The sequence below is a fragment of the Pan paniscus genome, chromosome 5 (genome assembly GCF_029289425.2).
Source record: "Pan paniscus chromosome 5, NHGRI_mPanPan1-v2.0_pri, whole genome shotgun sequence".
NCBI lineage: Eukaryota > Metazoa > Chordata > Mammalia > Primates > Hominidae > Pan > Pan paniscus.
Genome location: NC_073254.2, coordinates 21,009,125 through 21,029,401, shown reverse-complemented (window position 1 = coordinate 21,029,401; position 20,277 = coordinate 21,009,125). Strand labels below are relative to the sequence as shown.

General features: G+C 41.2%; 1 pseudogene; it reads left to right on the top strand.

Annotated features, from left to right (window-relative positions):
- The window catches only part of LOC100984015 (snRNA-activating protein complex subunit 5-like), a 278,450-nt pseudogene that overhangs the window by 237,023 nt on the left and 21,150 nt on the right, over positions 1–20,277 (top strand).

Genomic DNA, 20,277 nt, shown 5'->3' with positions numbered 1-20,277 from the left:
ATAATTATAAATCATCATGATAACAGCAATATAACAATAATGAACATTAAACGTATCCTGCCACCAGTGATCTGTTGTTATCAGACAAAATCCAAGTGTTTGGTATAAGGGTCATAGGGCCAAGAAGCAGTTGCATTTCATAGTCAAAGGTCAGAAATGGAATTGTTGGATCAGTGCTGTCTAATAGAACTTTCTATGAAGATGAAATGTTCTACGTCTGCTTCTTCAACATGGTAGCTGCTAGCTAGCCACATGTGGCCATTGAGTACTTGAAATGTGGCCAGTGTGACTGAAGAATTGAATTTTAATTTTATGTAATTTTAATTAATTCAAATTTAAATTGTTACATGAGGCTAGTTGCTCCTGTATTGGACAGAGCAGACATTGAGAATGCAATGATCTTTTTTTCCAGAATCGTGTTATCCATAAGAAAAGCAAGAACTTGGTGAATTAATTTAGCATCAAATCTGAGCTTCACAGCCCTAGGATTTTCTCATTCTAACTAATAGGGGTCGGGCTGTCTACACATAAATGCCTCACCCAAACCTGAACAGAAAGGGGGAAAGCAATGATTCCAAGCTGCTAGAACATTATTTGAAGTCAGCAAAAAGGGGACTGAGACTCTGAGCTGGCTGGCTAGGGGGAGCATCCTGAAAGCCCCGTGGCTGACGACCACCTGAAATTCAGTGGGCAGTTGGTATCGTTTCACTGCAAACAACCCACAGCTGAAAAGAAATGAGCTTGCAAGTTCAGATCCTCAGCCAGCAGGTCAGACTGCAAGTGATAAAAGGAGCCATCACTCCCACTGGCTGTGGGGTGAAGAATGTCAGAAATGCGGTTTGTGAGAGAAAAAGAAACAGGTGCAGGGCTACCTCTGTCTCCTTCTTCATAGTCCTCAGGGTTGCATCTGGGTTGCCCTGTGCACCTGAGGGGTGCATAATACCTTTTCCTCCCAGGGGGTGAAGGCCAAAGAGGCCCTGGGCAGCAACAATCAATTATACTGAGTCTCCCTCGGCTGACTCCAGCCTTGTTCTCTTTTACTGCTTCTCCTCTCCCTTCTTCTCTGTGTAAGACATATCTCTCTGCCCAAGCTCAGAGCTGGTTCCTGCACAGGGACAACAGATCTCAACTAAGCCCATCCCTTGGGGGTGCCCACAGGAGAATATAGGTGACTGTGTCCCACAGGTGCATCCACAAATGCCATGACCTATATTCTCCAGGCAGGGTGAGAACGATGAGAAAACTCGAAGAAGCTGCAGTCTGGCCTTTCTGCTGCAATAATAGATTCCGGAATTGGGAGGCAGCCCAAGGGCTGATCCGCCCCACACTACCCAAAGGAAATATAGCCCAGAGAAGGTGCCTGGGAAACAGAGAATTTGTATTTGGGTGAGAATGTGTCTATTTCTTCACCAAAGACCAGGGCTTGGCATGCTTGAGACGGAAAGGTATCCGTTTTCTTACGGAGTTTTAGTGCCATCTAAAATTTGACAGACATTGACCCACGCCTAATCCTAATAAGAAAGCCATTCTAGAGAACTCTTCGGCTGCAAACAGAAAGGTAACTCAGATTAAATGTTGTTAGAGGCATGGTTGCATCAGTGATCTTTCCCCAGGGCACAGGGCTGCTTGGCAATCTACTGCTTCAGGAAAGTCAAGTTTATAAGTATGAACCAAACCCATTTGACACACATAAATCCATGGTATGCATTCTTTATTTTCAAGTACATATCTGAAGGTTTAAGGCCTTTTTTCTCAGAAGCAGCCAAAAGCAGATGGTCAAAGTCTGATTTCTGGGTTCAGAGTCCTCTGAGAAGGCTGTGTGGCATAGCGTGATTTCAGGAGCAGCGGGAAAAGGCATTGACTGTGAAAATGCCTCCCAGCCCCGGGCTGAGATTCCTCTCTTCCCCCTGACACTGCCTGAAAAGCACCAGGCTTTCCTTCGGGAGATTATCATTCTCTCTTCCTTCTCCATGACTAGGAACACTTGGAGCTTGATGGAGTGCAGGGGCGTTTGCATTCAGGAGGAGGAGGAAGGGCAATTTGAGAGCATGTGGGCCTAGGACCCAAGGATAGCAGAGAGAATGTGACAGGGGGTGGAAAGACATCAGGGACAAATTTTCCTACTCAAAAGTTTGCTTAGGCCAGCCTGTTGTTTAAAATAAGGCTTTTGGTGATGCCCAAGCTCTGGACCCACATTTCCAGCTGCTTTTTTGATCGCTCCATCCTAGTGTCATATGCACATCTTATAAGCATGGTCATGTCCTAAACTGAACTTGGCCTCCTCTACTTCACACCATGTCAGTGAATGCCACCCCCACACACTCCACTGCCTGGCCTCAAGAACCTCAGCATTGCCTCCAACTCCTCCCTCATCTGCACCGTGATATCAAATTAGTCAGCAAATCCTGGTTATTCTACCCCCACAGTGTCTCTTGGATTTATCTCCTACTGCATTTCCTATTTGCCTTTCTGTTGCTACTGCCCCAATTCAGATCATCATTACCTCTTGCCTTCACTAAAGCCATGGTTTCCCTTGGGTTTCCGTGCTGCTAATGCATCCTACACAATGGGAACAAAGGACTAGCCTGCTGAAAAATAATAACTCTAATAATGTTTCTCCCCGCTCAGAACGTCTGCTGTCTTCCTCTCGCATACAGAACAAAACACAAACTCCTTGGCCTAGATTTTAAGATTCTCCCTGTTATGGGTTGAATTCTGGTCATGTCTTGCCCTCCCACCCCCAAATTCCTGTGTCGAAGGCCTAACCCCCAATACCTCAGAATGCAACCATATTTGAAGATAGGACCTTTAAAATGGTGATTAAGTTACACTGAGGCCATTAGGGTGGACCCTGATCCAATGTCGCTGGTATCCTTATAAGAAGAGGAAACTCGGACATGCAGAGAGATGTGTGCATACCTCTGTGACCATGTGAGGATGCAGTGATAGACAGCTTCGTGCAAGCCAAGGAGAGAGGCCTCAGGAGAAAGCAACCCTGCTGACACCTTGACTTTGGAGTTCTAGCCTGCAGAACTGTGAGGAAATAAATCTGGTATTTAAGGCACCCAGGCTATGGTATTTGTTATGGCAGCGCTAGGAAACTAGTAAACTCACCAGTTAGCTCCCATCTGCATGTTCTAACTGATCTTCTGGTACTTTCTCTCACTGCCCATACATGCTAAGCCCTAGCCTCGGTGGTTCTTATGTGATCTGTGGTCTTGAACCTTCTGTCTTTGCGGTGATGACCCCTCTGCATAGACTGCTCTTTCCACACTGCTTGCCTCTGGACTCAGCTCACACCTCACATCCTCTAACAACATGGAATGAGCCATTGCAGATGAACACACCTCTCCTTGCTCTCTGTTTGTTTTGCCTACCCCAAATCTATTCTCCCTCTACTTCTCCTTCTCATTCTTGTTGGAGGGATGAGCAGCAAAGTGCCTAGGTGAAAAAAAATGCATTTCTCAGCCTCTCTCTAGGCCCAGAGGTTATGGAGCACTGGTCTGGCCAGTGAGATGTTAATGGAAGTAGGTGGGTGGGATTCAAGGAGAAAGCCTCTAAAATGGGCTGCAGATGCAGCTGGCATTGGTCTGCCTTTTGCTCTTTTCCTCCTTCCTTCTTTTATCTCCTTAAAACACAATGTGACACAGTGGCTAGAGTAACCACTTTGAAACTACAAGGGACCATCAAGACTGTTGCAGATGCTAAATGTCCTCACCACATAAAAATAAGTATGGAGGTGATGGAGATGTTAAACACCTTGATTTAACCATTTCACTGTGTATGCATAGGTGGAGATCTCACATTGTATACTGTCAATGTATACAATTTTTATTGGTCAATTACATCTTAATAAAGCTGGGGGAGAACAGTTGTTGCAAAGACCTTGACCCTAACATCTTTGAAGCCTTGAAGCAACACCAGCAACCATGAACTTCTGGAATTCTAGTTGTATAGGAAAAATAAAGTCCTTACTTGTTTGAGCCACTTTTCCCTAGGACTTCTTTTATTCGTAATGAAATATAATTCCTCACAGATAAAACTTCCATAGCATTTAGTTTCTTGAGCAAAACACCATCTGGCTTAGTGGAGCTGCTTATATGTCCATCATCCTTCACTTGTAAGTTCTCCAGGGGCAGGAGGCCCCAGTTTTATTTATCTTGTGTCTTGCACCACTCCCAGTGCATGATGAGTGCTCAGTAAATACTTGTAGAATTTTCTGGGTCTTCGTGAATCTTAGCAAAGGGGAGAAGCCCATGTCAGCCATGGCTTTTCCAGCATGAGGCTTGTTCTGCTGCAGGTTTCAAGAGAACGAAGACATGCCATGTGGTTGTGGTTAAAGGTCAGCCATAAACCACATCAGTATGGATTATCTTCCTGAAGGAAGTTATTCCAACTGCACCATTTGGATCCAAGTCTGGGTCTTCCAGACAAATCTTCAGTTTCTCTCATGTTGCACATACATTTGGGATCAGAGCATCAATGCAGATCTTCCTTGATAGAAAGGGGACATATTTGCAACACACAAAATACCAGACTGGGCAGCTTAAACAACATAAATGTATTTCTCACAGTTCTGGAAGCTGGAAGTCCAAGGTCAAGGTGTTGTCAGGGTGGGTTCCTTCCGAGGGCTCTCTCCTTGGCTTGCAGATGGTGTCCTTCTTCCTTGTGTCCTCACATGCCCTTCTCTCTCTTCACATGCATCCCTTGTGTCTTTTCCTCCTCTTAAAAATAGACACTAGTCATAATCCATTAGAGCCCTACTTTAATGGCCTCATTTTAAGTTAATCACCTATTTAAGGCCCTATCTCCAAATAAAGTCACATTCTGAGGTACTGGGGGTTGGAACTTCAACAAGTGTTTTGAGAGATGAGGGAAACAACTTTGTCCATGCCTTTATATGTGGTTACATTGGAGTGTGTGTGTGCATGCATGTGTACCAATTAATGTAGAACATGATTAGAACTGAAGGAACATTGAAGAATGCCTCATTCCAAACTCCCATTGTAGAGGTGAAGAGATGACACCCAGCAGTGGTTTGGCGACCAAGTTGGGCCTGAAACCGATGCACTTCCCCCATGCAGCTCTCCATTAAGGAGTAAAGGTGAGAACATAGGTTCAAAACATTCTGCTGAAATGAGGAGGACAGGGTAGATCATTAATCTCCATTCGATGTTCACAGCAGTACTTCCTAAGCTGTTTTCTAAGGAACGTTAGTCTTGCAAACTGCTGATTAGTATTTTATAAGTTTTTTCTGCAGTCTCATGAGGAAGAAAAGGAAAAAAGGAAGGAAGGAGAAGAAAGAAAGAAAGAGAAGGAAGAAAGAAAGAACGAAAGAATAGAGGGAGAGGAGGAGGGAGGAAGGAAAATAAAACTGTGACCCGTTCTTACTTAAACTTGGTTTAAACCACAGAAAAGCATATCCCATGGCTAAGATACTCTCTTTTTGGTGGGGTGGCCCCTGCAGTGAAATAGCTGTGTAGGTGGCATTTACACCTGTAATTCCTGTCCTATAAGGGAAATAGATCTGCCTGTTAGGTGAGAAGCAATGGAAAATGAGCAGTTTTTACTGTGTGTTGAGATCTCACCTTGAAGTCATGAAGGATAATGGCTAATAAAGCTTTCGAGTGGGAGAGACTGTGCCTGAGCTAGCGTCTCCTGATGAGCTGGGCTGGGAAGTGTGTCTGCAGGAAGAATTGTCTCTGGACCTGTGATGGCTTATTTAGCCTGAGGTCACGCAACAGGGGCTGTCTTCAACTATGAAGCACAAATGAAGTTGTTTGGGTTCCTCTGCCTGTGAGTCAGTGGCGTTACATGTACAACATGGCTCTTGTTGGTCATTTACAGAGGGAGGAGGTGAGATCAACAATATTTATTCACGCCTCATTACTTCTGCCCTGCAGAAAGCCATAATCCCAAGTTTATGACTGCCTGAAACCATTAGATTTTTTTAAATCTGGTTTTCAGAATCTATTTTCAAAAATCTATTTGCTCACCCCACCTACATTTGGCAGAATGAAAGTTACAGAGTATAACAAGAATAAATACTCTGACATTTTTCTCTAAGAATACTAAAATAAACATATTGCATACTGAGTTTATATGAGATTTTAAATATTTTAACGTTCAAACCTAAAACATTTGATTTTTAATGGTTATAATTGGAAATAGCCTTGTGTATGAAAGTCTCCTTTTTCTGTTTTTACATGAGAAAACATCTTATAGAAAATTGAATCAATGAAGTGTGTGGATGAGTATTGCATATTTTTATGAGGGTATTTCTTTATTCATATAGAAAGTGTGTATAAAGAATCTGCTAGGTATTATTGTGTTACAGGAAGGGTGACTGACTGTCTTGGCTTCCAGGAGATTGAAGAGTTAGTGTTAAAACCAGGATAAGTTGGTCACCCTGGTTAGACCTGGAGAGTCACTGATAAATAAAATATGGTCAAATAGTGGTATGGCAGTGCCTTGGGAGAAGTACTTTCTGTTTGCTTATAGGAACACAAAGTAGGCTACCAATTTAACAAATTCCAATTTTTTTTTTTTTTTTTTTACTTCAATCTAAAAGACCCTTGAGGCCAGGAGCAGTGGCTTACATCTGTAATCCCAGCACTTTGGAAGGCGAAGCGGGCGGATCACCTGAGGTCAGGAGTCCGAGACCAGCCTGGCCAACACGGCGAAACTCTGTCTCTACTAAAAATACAAAAATTAGCTAAGTGTGGTGGTGCGTGCCTGTAATCCCAACTACTCGGGAGGCTGAGGCAGGAGAATTGCTTGAGCCTGGGAGGTGGAGGTTGCAGTGAGCCAAGATTGTGCCACTGCACTCCAGACTGGGCAAAAAGAGCAAAACTCCATCTCAAAAAATTAAATAAATAAATAAAACCCTTGGGTGTTTTTGTTTTGTTTTGCTTTGTTGAAGGTTGTACTCCAGAACAGAACTAGTATAACAGTTTGGGTGTGATTGGGGGATAAAAAAGAAAGAGAGCAGATAAGAGAAAAAAGAGAGAAAGAAAGAGAAGAAAAGGAAGGGTGGAAGGATGACAGGAAAGGAGGGAGGGAGGAAAGGAGGAAGGACGGGAGAAGGGAGAGAGAGGGAGGGAGGGCGGGAGGAAGAGAGGCATGCCAAGCTTTGGCAGGCAGAGTCTATGAGACACAGCCTAGAATTTTACTCCATACACCTGCTCTTAGGAAAACATCAGCATTTTCAATAAAGTTCTGCAAAGGGCAATTCAGTCTTTCTAAACTCCAAAAACCTGTGATGTGGTAGAAAGGAAGCCAGAGTGTAATTTGCCCCAGCTTCAGCGATTTCAGTTCCGCCAAGGCCCAGGTGTTGCCTGTTTTGTTCAGCAGCTAGATTAGCTCCTGGCATATTACAGGAGTTCAGTAAATGTTAGTTAAATAAATGAGTAAATAAGAATAAATCCTGGCCGGGTGCGGTGGCTCATGCCTGTAATCCCAGCACTTTGGGAGGCCAAAGTGGATCACTTGAGGTCAGGAGTTTGAGACCAGGCTGGCCAACATGGTGAAACCCCGTCTCTACTTAAAAAAAAAATGAGCTGGGCATGGTGGCACAAGCCTGTAATCCCAGCTATTCAGGAGGCTGAGGCACGAGAACTGCTTGAGCCTGGGAGGTGGAGGTTGCAGGAAGCCAAGATTGTGCCACTGCACTCCAGCCTGGGTGACAAGAGTAAGACTCCATCTCGGAAAAAATAAAAATAAAAATAAAAAAGAAGAATGAATCCTGTGATTGTGTAATTTATGCCTATTGCATGTTAAAAACCTCAAACTTCACAGAACTTATGATTTATTAAATTAGCTACTTCTTGCTTGCCCAAGGTTAACAACGTATTTGTGTAATTTGTACACATTACAAAGTTGCTTTTTGTTGCACCTTTCTCAGAAATATGCAGACTTATGACTTAATCTGAGTGATTACCTGAAAGTGGACATAGTGTTTAGAATAATGATGCTTATGGTTTTAGTAAAAGGCGAAAGATTTTTTTTTTTTTTTTTTTTTTTTTTTTTTTTTTTTTTGAGACGGAGTGTCTCTCTGTCGCCCAGGCTGGAGTGCAGTGGTGTGATCTCGGCTCACTGCAAGCTCCGCCCCCTGGGTTCACGCCATTCTCCTGCCTCAGCCTCCCGCGTATCTGGGACTACAGGCGCCCGCCACCACGACCAGCTAATTTTTTGTATATTTAGTAGAGACGGGGTTTCACCGTGTTAGCCAGGATGGTCTCGATCTCCTGACCTCGTGATCCACCCGCCTCGGCCTCCCAAAGTGCTGGGATTACAGGCTTGAGCCACCGTGCCCGGCCAAGGCGAAAGATTTATACCATCTGTAAAGGAACCAGAGTGTGTGCTTATGGTTTTAGTATACTCCATGTCACATTTGGGTCTGCAAAGGAGAGATTGTTTACTTTCCCGGACACATAAATCTATTTCAGGTGTTTGCTTGTCCGCAGAAACCATAGTTACATGCTTTGCAGTTCAGAGCCTGCTGAAGTGATGCAGTATGCAAAGGTGTCGTCCTATATACAGATTCTGTGTGGGAACTGAAGGGGAGAAATAGCACCACTCTGTGGATCACAGTTGTGACATCGTGTTTGGCATCCCTTCTATCAACTCCGTCTACTCCATTTCCACCTTTGTCTCCACTCCTGGCTGCCCGGGGCTCTCAGGCTTTCTGGCTCCTTCCCCCAAGACAGTGTCTTCAAGATGTGTCTGGGCAGCGGCGGGGTGGGTGGGGAGGGGGGCGGCGGCGGTGGTGGTGGTGGTGGTGGAGGGGTCACTGCAAAAGGATTTCTTGAGGATTTATTTTTAATGCTGATTTCAGAGCTCCCCCACCCCCAATAACTACCCTGCTAGTTATTTTGCTCCCCTATCCCAGCTCTGTGCTCTGGGAGGTTGACCTTGATTAACTGCATCCCTGGGTCCTTCCCTGTCTAGTTCTGTTGGCCTCAGTGAATGGTGGCCCTAAGGGGAGACCAGAGAACAGGAGGCGAGAGGGGTCGGCATGCTTCTTCCGGTTCCCTCCCTGCTTGGTCCTCACACCCCTGCTCCTGCTGCATGGCCCCTCTACTTGGACTGGCTTCATCAGAGCTCCAGTGCTCACTGGGCTTGGGTACCACAATCTCCATCCTTTGCCTCTTCAGCCCTAGGAGCAGTTCTACCTTTCTGCTGCCATTGGTTTCTGGGTGCTTCAGCATTCCTGCTGGTCTTCTCAAACCTGTCCTCATCTAAGTGAGGAATCCCTCCTCTTAGTACCTTCATTTGAGGCACCTGAAATGAATTCTGTCTACTGGTGAGACCCTCACACATATGCCCATTATTTTGTGTATTTTGCTGGGGGGGAGGATAAATTTTTTAAATTTATTTTTTGTACATGAGTAAGTTATTTAGCAGTGATTTCTGAGATTTTGGTGCACCCATCACCCAAGCAGTGTACACTGTACCATATTTGTAGTCTTTTATCCCTCACCCCCCTCCTACCCTTTCCCCTTGAGTCCTGGAAGTCCATTGTATCATTCTTATGCATTTGCATCCTCATAGTTTAACTCCCACTTATAAGTGCGAACATACGATGTTTGGTTTTCCATTCCTGAGCTACTTCACTTAGAATAATAGTCTCTAATTCCATCCAGGTTGCTGCGAATGCCATTATTTTGTTCCTTCTTACGGTTGAGTAGTATTCCATGTTGAGTACACACACATACCATATATATCACATTTTCTTTATCCACTCATTGATTGGTGGGCATTTTGGGCTAGTTCCATATTTTTGCAATTGTGAATTGTGCTGCTATAAACATGCATGTGCAAGTATGTTTTTCATATAATGAATTCTGTCCTCTGGGTAGATACCCAGTAGTAGGATTGCTGGATCAAATGATAGGTCTACTTGTAGTTATTTAAGGACTCTCCACACTGTTTTCCATAGTAGTTGTACTAGTTTACATTCCCACCAACATTGTAAAACTGTTCCCTTTTCACCACATCCATGGCAACATCTACTATTTTTTGATTTTTTGATTATGACCATTCTTGCAGGAGTAAGATGATATCGCACTGTGGTTTTGACTTGCATTTCCCTGATAATTAGTCATGTTGAGCATTTTTTCATATGTTTGTTGGCCATTTGTGTATCTTCTTTTGAGAATTTTCTATTCATATCCTTGGCCCAATTTCTGAAGGGATTGTTTTTTTTCTTGCTGATTTGTTTGAGTTCCTTGTAGATTCTGGATATTAGTCTGTTGGAAGCATAGATTGTAAAGATTTTTTCCACTCCGTGGGTTGTCTGTTTACTGTGCTGATTATGTCTTTTGCTGTGCAAAAGCTTTTTATTTTAATTCAGTCCTATCTATTTATCTTTGTTTCTGTTTTGAGCTCTTGGTCATAAAGTCTTTGCATAAACCAATGTCTAGAAGTGTTTTTCCAATGTTATCTTCTGGGATTTTTATGGTTTCAGGTCTTAGATTTAAGTCCTTGATCCATCTTGAGTTGATTTTTGTTTAAGTTGAGAGATGAGGATCCAGTTTCATTCTTCTACATGTGGCTTGCCAATTATCCCAGCATCATTTGTTGAATAGGGCGACCTTTCCCCACTTTATGTTTTTGTTTGCTTTATCAAATATCAGTTGGCTGTAAATATTTGGGTTTATTTCTAGGTTCTCTATTCTGTTCCATTTGTCTATATGCCTATTTTTAAACCAGTACCATGCTGTTTTGGTGACCATGGCCTTATAGTATAGTTTGAAGTTGGGTAATGTGATGCCTCCAGATTTGTTCTTTTTGCGTAGTCTTTCTTTGGCTATACAGGCTCTTTTTTTGGCACCATATGAATTTTAGGATTGTTTTTTCTAGTTCTGTGAAGAATGATGGTGGTATTTTGATGGGAATTGCATTGAATTTATAGATTGCTTTTGGCAGTATGGTCATTTTTACAATATTGATTCTACCCATCCATGATCATGGGATGTATTTCCATTTGTTTGTGTCGTCTATTATTTCTTTCAGCAGTGCTTTGTAGTTTTCCTTGCAGAGATCTTTCACCTCCTTGGTTAGGTGTATTCCTAAGTATTTTATTTTTTTTACAGTTATTGTAAAAGGCGTTGAGTTCTTGATTTGAGTCTCAGCTTGGTCACTGTTGGTGTATAGCAGAACTACTGATTCATGTACATTAATTTTGTATCCTGAAACTGTATGCTGAATTCATTTACCAGTTCTAGGAGCTTTTTGGATGTATCTTTAGGGTTTTCTAGGTATACAATCATGTCATCAGCAAACAGTGACAGTTTAACTTCCTCTTTACTGATGTGGATATCCTTTATCTCTTTTTCTTGTCTGATTGCTCTGGCTAGGACTTCCAGTAGTATCTTGAATAGAAATGGTGAAAGTGGGAATCCTTGTTTTGTTAAGGTTCTCAGGGAAGTGCTTTCAACTTTATTCCATTCATTATAATGTTGGCTGTGGGTTTGTCTGAGATGACCTTTATTACCTTAAGTTATGTCCCTTCTATGCCAATTTGACTGAGGGTTTTAATCACAAAGAGATGCTAGTTTTTGTCTCATGTTTTTTCTGCATCTATTGAGATAATCATGTGATTTTTGTTTTTAATGCTGTTTATGTGGTGTATCGCATTTATTGACTTGTGTATGTTAAACCATCTCTGCATCCCTGGTATGAAACCCACTTGATCATGATTAATTATCTTTTTGATATGCTATTGGATTCAGTTAGCTAGTATTTTGTTGAGGATTTTTGCATCTATGTTCATCAGGGATATTGGTCTGTAGTTTTCTTTTTTTGTTATGCCCTTTCCTGGTTTTGGTATTAGGGTGATACTGACTTCATAGAATGATTTAGGGAGGATTCCCTCTTTTTCTTTCTTTTGGAACAGTGTCGATAGGATTAATACCAATTCTTCTTTGAATTCTGATAGAATTCAGCTGTGAATCCATTGGGTCCTGGACTTTTTTTTTGGTAACTTTTTAATTATTAATACTATTTCAATCTCACTGCTTGTTATTTGTGTATTCAGAGTTTCTATTTCTTTCTGGTTTAATTTAGGAGGGTTGTATCTTTCCAGGAATGTATCCATCTTCTCTAGGTTTTCTAGTTTATGTGCATAAAGGTGTTCATAGTACCCTTGAATGATCTTTTGTATTTCTGTGGTATTGGTTGTAATGTCTCCAGTTTGGTTTCTAATTGAGCTTATTTAGATCTTCTCTCTTCTTTCCTTGGTTAATCTCACTAATGGTCAATCAATTTTATATCTTTTCAAAGAACCAGCTTTTGGTTTTATTTATCTTTTGTAATTTTTTTGTTTCAATTTCATTTAGTTCTATTCTGATTTTGGTTATTTCTTTTCTTCTTCTGGGTTTTGGTTTGGTTTGTTCTTGTTTCTCTAGTTCCTTGAGGTGTGACCTTAGATTGTCTATTTGTGCTCTCTTAGGCTTTTTGATGTAGGCATGTAATGCTGTGAACTTTCCTCTTAGCACTGCTTTTGCTGTATTACGGAGGTTTTGGTAGGTTATGTCATTATTATCATTCAGTTGAAAGAATTTTTAAATTTCCGTCTTTATTTCATTGTTAACCCAGTGATTATTCAGGAGCAGCTTATTTTATTTCCGTGTATTTTCATGGTTTTGAGGGTTCCTTTTGGAGTTGATTTCCAGTTTCATTCCACTGTGGTCTGAGAGGGTATTTGACATCATTTCAGTTTTCTTAAATTTGCTGAGACTTGTTTTGTGGCCTATCATATGGTCTATTTTGGAGAATTTCCATGTGCTGATGAATAGAATGTACATTCTGCAGTTGTTGAGTAGAATCTTCTGTAAATATCTGTTAAGTTTGTTTATTCTAGGGTATAGTTTAAGTCCATTGTTTCTTTGATGACTTTCTGTCTTGATGACCTGTCTAGGGCTGTCAGTGGAGTATTGAAGTCCCCCACTACTCTTGTGTTGCCATCTATCTCATTCCTTAGGTCTAGCAGTGATTGTTTTATAAATTTGGAGGCTCCAGTGTTAGCTGCATATGTATTTAGGACTGTGATATTTTCCTGTTGGACTAGTCCTTTTATCATTATATAATGTCCCTCTTTGTCCTTTTTAATTGCTCTTGCTTTAAAGTTTGTTTTGTCTGATATGAGTAGCTACTCCTGCTCATTTTTGGTGTCCATTTGCATGGAATATCTTTTTCCACCCCTTAGCCTTAAGTTTATGTGAGTCCTTATGTGTCAAGTGACTCTCTCAAAAACAACAGATACTTGGTTGGGAAATTCTTAGTCATTCTGCTATTCTGTATATTTTAAGTGAAGCATTTAGGTCATTAACATTCGGCATTAGTATTGAGATGTGAGGTACTATTCTGTTCATCATGCTAGTGGTTGCCTGAATACCTTGCATTTTTTTTTCATTGTGTTATTGTTTTATAGGTCCTGTGATATTATGCCATAAGGAGATTCTATTTCAAGGATTTGTTTCAAGATTTAGAGCTCCTTTTAGCAGTTCCTGTAGTGCTGGCTTGGTAGTGGTGAATTCTCTCAGCATTTGATTGTCTGAAAAAGACTGTATCTTTCCTTCATTTATGAAGCTTAGTTTCATTGGATACCAAATTCTTGGCTGATAATTCTTTTATTTAAGGAGGCTAAAGATAGGGACTCCAATCCCTTCTAGCTTGTAGGGTTTCTGCTGAGAAATCCGCTGTTAATCTAATAGGTTTTCCTTTACAGGTTACCTGATGCTTTTGCCTCATAGCTCTTAAGATTATTTTCTTCATCTTGACTTTAGATAACCTGATGAGTATGTGCCATGGTGATGATCTTTTCGTGATGAATTTCCCAGGTGTTCTCTGAGCTTCTTGTATTTGGATGTCTAGATGTCTAACAAGGCTGGATAAATTTTCCTTGATTATTCCCTCAGATATGTTTGTCAAACTTTCAGATTTTTCTTCTTCCTCAGGAACACCAATTATTCTTAAATTTGGTCATTTAACATAATCCCAAATTTCCTGCAGGCTTTGTTCATTTCTTACAGTTCTTTTTTCTTAGTCTTTGTTGGATTGAGTTAATTCAAAAGACTTGCCTTCAAGCTCTGAATTTCTTTCTCCTAATTGTTCAATTCTATTGCTGAAACTTTCCAGTGCCTTTTGCATTTCTGTTAGTGTACCCTTCATTTCCAAAAGTTGTAATTGTTTTTCATTTATGCTATCTATTTCACTGGAGATTTTTCCATTCATATCATGTATGTTTTTTTATTTCTTTAAGTTGAACTTTACCTTTCTCTGGTACCTCCTTGACATATGCCTGTTGAATTGGACTGTCTGGCAGCAGACCCCAGGAACATGCTTTTCTTTTTTTTCTTTTTCATTATTGTTTTTAATTGTGGTAAAATACATATAACATTTATCATCTTGATCATTTTTAAGTGTACAGTTCAGAGGCATTAAGCATGTTCGCATGGTTGTGCAGCCATCACCACATCTCCAGGGCTTTTACATTGTTTCAAAGTGAAATGCTATACCCATTAAACAACAATCCTGCATTCCTCCCTCCCCAGCCCCTGGCACCCACCATTCTACTTTTTGTTGCTATGAATTTGACTACTCAGTACTTCCTGTAAGTAGAATCAAACAGCATTTGTCCTTTTGTGATTGGCTTATTTCATTGAGCATCATGTCCTCAGGTTTCATCCATGTTGTAGTATCTGACAAGATTTCTTTCCAAGATGGAATAATATTCCATTTTTATGGCAAGACCACATTTTGCTTATCTATTTATGTATCAAAAGATATTTGGGTTGTTTTTAACTTCTGGCAATTGTGAATAATGTTGCTATGTATGTGGGTGTATAACTATCCAAACCTGCTTTTTAAATAGGCTTCCCAGGTAATTCCTATGCCCTTTAATGTTTAAGAATCATTGCCTTTGGGAAGCCAGAGCTCTGACATCACCATTTATATAATTTGGTGTAGAGCTTCTAACCCTTAAGAAGTGACCTCTCCAGAGGCATTTTATTTCCAACTATAGGGTGGCATATTTGTGCTCTCAGTTAATTACAGGCAAGTCTGAATAGACAGAGAGATGTCTTGGCAGTTCAGGGGACTTTCTCCTTGCTCTGATATCATTTTGTCCAAAAGTCTTGTCTAAGAACAAGCCATTTAAGCCAGTTGCTGATATTTGGAAGGTGTTGTGTCAGAAGAGACTTGATGTCCTCTGAGAGGTTTCTTGACATTCTCTGTTCCTCAAACTTCCACATGGGACACTTTTCCTCCACCTCACTTTGCCTGGACCACTCACCTTTAAATTTTGAGTTAGATGTTGTTTTCTTTAGGAAGGTTTCTCTTTGGTGAGGGCAATCACCAAGATGGGATTAGCAGCCTTCCCCGTAGGTTCCTGCCCACTTTTTACTGTGTACTATTATTACTGATTTACCTGCCTTTTGTCCTCACCAGACTATAAGCTCCTTGAGGGTGGGACTCATGCTTTCCCAGAGCCCAGCCCTCCTGTAGCAGCTGCCCAAGACCTCTCAGCCCAGAGGTGTAAATGGGGTGGTCAATCGAATGTGTGGATAGGGGTGAAGCACAGGAAACTTCATCCTCAGCAGGGCATGGAAGTGGGACAGGGGAAATCTAGGAACTGACATTTGAAAAATAGTGTGTAAGCACCTGTGTGCCATGCCAGATGTGGTGAGCATTTCTCCATGGTGTCTGAGAAGTCAACATCACCAAAACTGAAAATAGAATTTGCTAAGTCAAAAGAAAAAAAAGTTGCTATTTATTTGACAGTGCAATTAAAGTCATTTATGAGAACTGATTATTCTGAAATTCTATGCAATATCATTATTTATATAAAATTCTTTTAAAATATTGTTGTAAATTTGGAGTAATTACAGCAGGATACCCTATGCATGTTTCACTGTTCTTATTTGCTCCTGGAGAGTGTCTAATTGCAACTCAGAAAAATAGACTGTGCTAAGGCCAATCAATGTGTTATGATGCCATCAGGCCCTAGTCTGGGGCCATTTATATCCAACTGAGATAGAGAGGATTGGAGAAGATTTCTGCAAATAACTGACCTGTGTTTTAGAGGATAAGAAGAAGGGAATTTCAAGCCCAGGGACAGTATCCGAAATCTCTAGTTCCCACAGAGTAATGAGACCTGGTTCTATAAGTCTTAAGTGAAAATACATTGCATTACTTGATAGTCACATCTTATATCCCAAAATGTCCTGAATAAATACCCCGTGTGCCATTTCTTTCTATGTCACCACATTTGCATACTCAAACATCTTCCTTCCTGCCTTCCTCCCTCCCTCCTTCCCTCCCTCCCTTGCCCTTCCTTCCTTTTCTTTCTTTTTTCTTTTTCTTTCTTTCTTTCTTTCTTTCCTTCTTTCTTTCTTTCTCTCTTTCTTTTTCTTTTTTTCCTTCTTTCCTTCTTTCTTCCCTTCTTTCTTTCTTTCTTTCTTTCTTTCTTTCTTTCTTTCTTTCTTTCTTTCTTTCTTCCTTTCTTTCTTTCTTTCTTTTTCTTCAGGACATTACCTGTTGATTCTTGGGCAAGGCCCAGAATTTGGTGGACATACTTAAAGAAGAAAGGAATCTTCAGCTAAAGTGTCTACGATCAATTCAGATTTGGAGGGCATGGATCTTCTGACAGTAGGGGCCTTTCTAGGATTTTTTGGTTGAAGGTGAGTGAGAATTTGGTACATGGAAGGGGATAGGTGACTCTAAGGGCAGAGAAAGGAAAATCAAGTGAGCTGAAGAAGGAAGCACAGTGGTGGGACTGACCAACTTCACTCATGACCATTTAACCATGTGTTGGCTTGTGTAAGGGTTTGGAGCTCACTAGAGGATTTGAAGATGTTCAGTCTTGCAACATACTCAGTGACTGTGTGTCCTAGAAATAGCACAGCTTCTATAGGGACTAGAGGGAACAGAAGAGTGGGGCTGAGGAGACAGAGGTAAAAAATTGACAGAGGGTTATTTTGCCTAAATCAGCATGACCTCAGAGGAGCTTGGATTAGACCAATAATATTGGGTTGGTGCAAAAGTAATTGCAGTTTTTGCCATTACTTTTAATTTGCCATTACTTTATATTTGCCACACATTTCATTGACTATTCCAGAACTACAGGTTCACCTAATGTATTGGGTTGGTGCAAAAGTAATTGTGGTTTTAGCCCACTAAATCTAGATCTAACCCATCTAGATTTAGTGGGCTTTCTTCAAACAGACTGCGCTGATCAGGTAGATGATAATAGGATTTTTTTTTTCCATTACCAAGACTTAGATAAGGTAGTCAGGGAGTAGTCAGTAAGCCTGGTTTCTAATGATAGCTGTACCACTTACCGTGTTACCTAAAGCAAGGTACCATATTTGTTTGGCTTCAGTGGCTTCATCTATAAAATGGATGATTGCATAAATGATCAGTCAGCCCTCTACACCTCCTAACTCAAACAAGCAATGTAGTTCAGTTGCTATGCATTTTGTAAGGCTGTGGTTCTCAACCAGAGGTGATTTTACTTCCAGGAGAGAGTTGGCAATGTTTGGAGACACTTTTGGTTGTCATTGCTGCCATTGGCATCTGGCAGGTGGAGGCCAGGGATGCTGCTAAACAGTCCTTCAATGCACAAGGCAGCCACCCTGCCCCAACAAACATTTATCCAGCTCCAAATATCAATAGTGACAAGGCTGAGATACCCTGCTTAAGGGGGAGAAACTGACACTCAAAAGAGGACATGACACTGTCTTGTTCTCTAAGTGTGGCTGGGGAAAGTTATGGCAGGTTCTATGCCATGAACTATGGAAGAGTAACAGCATATTAGAGCTAGCATCTTGATATGCTTTTTTCCCTTGTTGAGTGTAGAATATAACTTCTCAATAAGTTTCTTTTAAGATGATGAAATAAACTCTAATTGAATATGCCATCTGGGAACATTGAACTGCACAGAGACAGCAGTGGGCTCAATTCACATTATTCTCCCCACCCACTCTGGGTAAGTCTGAGTGTGAAAGGACTACTCAACTGCTGTCATACCGTCCATTTTTAAACACCTTTCCATGAAGAAGCTCAGAGTTCTACATTGAACATGATAACACTGATCCTCTACTTACCTTAATGTTGTCTATTGCATTTTAAGGGAAACTGAGGCACAAATGATCTTGTGGTGGATCTGGAATCATGACTTGGCTTTGCTGGTTCTTTCCTCTAGATTCAATCCATTAGCAGATTTTGCCCATCACCGATGTTTCTGCCACATGCACGTGTTCTGCGTGAACTGTGCTTCTGCAAGAGAGGCTGCTGTATAAATCTCACTTGTGAGGATTAAGCGAGATTATGTATATAAAAAAAGTAGATGCCCAGAACATGCTTGTGTTCTTTGAAAGGGCCAAGCTAATGTTGAGCAACAGCAGTGGGTAGATCTTGAGATTAAATGTCACCTCCATGCTGTTGCTGCTTCTCAGTCTACTTCTTAATTTGAAGTGGGTGGTGATTGAAAGTGAAGGAGGTTTGTTCTGTCCCAATCTGGACGTGTTTCATGTTTGGGAATACAGGAAAACAAGACAAATGGACCAAACTGCCTTGTTTCAATGCTCCAGTGACCAAGAGGACTAATTGCTGTGCTAACAAGAATGAGAGTTTATTTAGACTTAGCGGATCAATGGACACATTCAATTTTCTACAGGCACAGCTCAGTCCTGTTCCTGCCTCTACATGTGCATTCCAAAGAGGCACTGATCTACAGTAACCTCCAGATGGCTGCAAGTCCCCAGTCCTCAGCGTGGGATAACCTCCAGCAGGAGAGAGCCCCGCAGGCCGATTACAGCCACTGCTGTCTTTTTGTATTCACCTCTAACCTCTCTTCTATGTCCCTAACACCTATAGAGTTTTAATCACATTCCAATTCAAGATAGATATACTAGAAGTAGAATAAATCCTGAGAGGCTGTATGAAAACCTAGTTCTGTTCTTGGGATGACTAAAGGAAACATGAACTAGAAGGGTAGTTAGAAGGTAACAGAAGAGAAAGCAACTAGCATGCAATTTACAGATATTTTCTTTTCCTTTATAGAGATGAACTTCAACTTGGTTCCAGATTGGTGGTCCAGCTATTCTGCTGGCAACATTTTTCAGGGCAAGGCTTTTGCTACTGGAATGATTTAAGGAAGATCCCTCAGTGTTTCAGAGTAAAGATATTTCTAAAGAAGTACCTGTGTCATTGCCCATCTTGAAGATTGACTTTTATGGATTGCTCAAATACTGATATCGGCTCAATGTCAATATATACTCCTACATACAAAATCCATCTTCTAATCATAATCACTAGGTAAGATGCTAGTGCAAGTTGAAGTTCTTAAAGGAGATGACCTGAACAGCCTTCTTAGTGTACCAGGGAGACCAGATTGAGTTTAAACTATGTTTACCTTGCACTCAGACACGCCTAGGTGTGTCTGGGAGATTAGAAGATGGTGTTCAAAAAGGATCTACTTAAACAAGGGAGACATTAATTTGGATTCCTTTGGTTGTAAATTTCCAAAAAAAAAAAAAAAAGATCTAAGTTAAAATTTTTAAGGAGGATGGGGGAAGAATGTGATGACTGTTATAGTCAATGTGCGCTTTAGGCTTGGCCGATCCAGGTACTAAAACAATGTTATTAGATAATAAATCTAATTAAATGTAATCTAAATTTCCATCTCGACTCTGCTTAACCCTGTTGGACTGCAAGTTAATGGTAAAATGAGCAGCCATCACATTCACCATTCCACTTGCTTCAAGTCTAGTGGAAATAAATGAGAAATTAGCTTATTTTTTAACTGAGTGATTGAGCAATAGATCTGGGCTTGGATTTCATTGATGTGGTTCTCATCTCTATCACTACACTCCCCAAAGTCACCAAAGATTAGGGTGACCATGCATCTCAGTTTGCCTGCGATGGTCCCAGTGTATATCTGCTACCTGAGCATAAATATGGATAAACCCTGCTGTAGTTATCCTTGAAGATGGCCCTCAATTAATTATCCTAGTCTCTAGTCTCCAATTGTTCACACTCTTCTGGGACTCCTTCCAGATTGAGTAGGGCCAACATAAGTAACCACTTCAGCCTTGCTCTCTCGGGTTGCTTGACCCGGGGGAAGACAGTTGCCATGTTGTTAGAATACTCAAGCTGTCTGTGGGATGCCCGCGTGGGGAGGCACTGAAGCCCTTGCCAACAACTGGTAGTAACTTTCCAGCTATGTGACTGAGTCACCTTGGAAACAGATCTCACAGCCCCAGTGAAGCC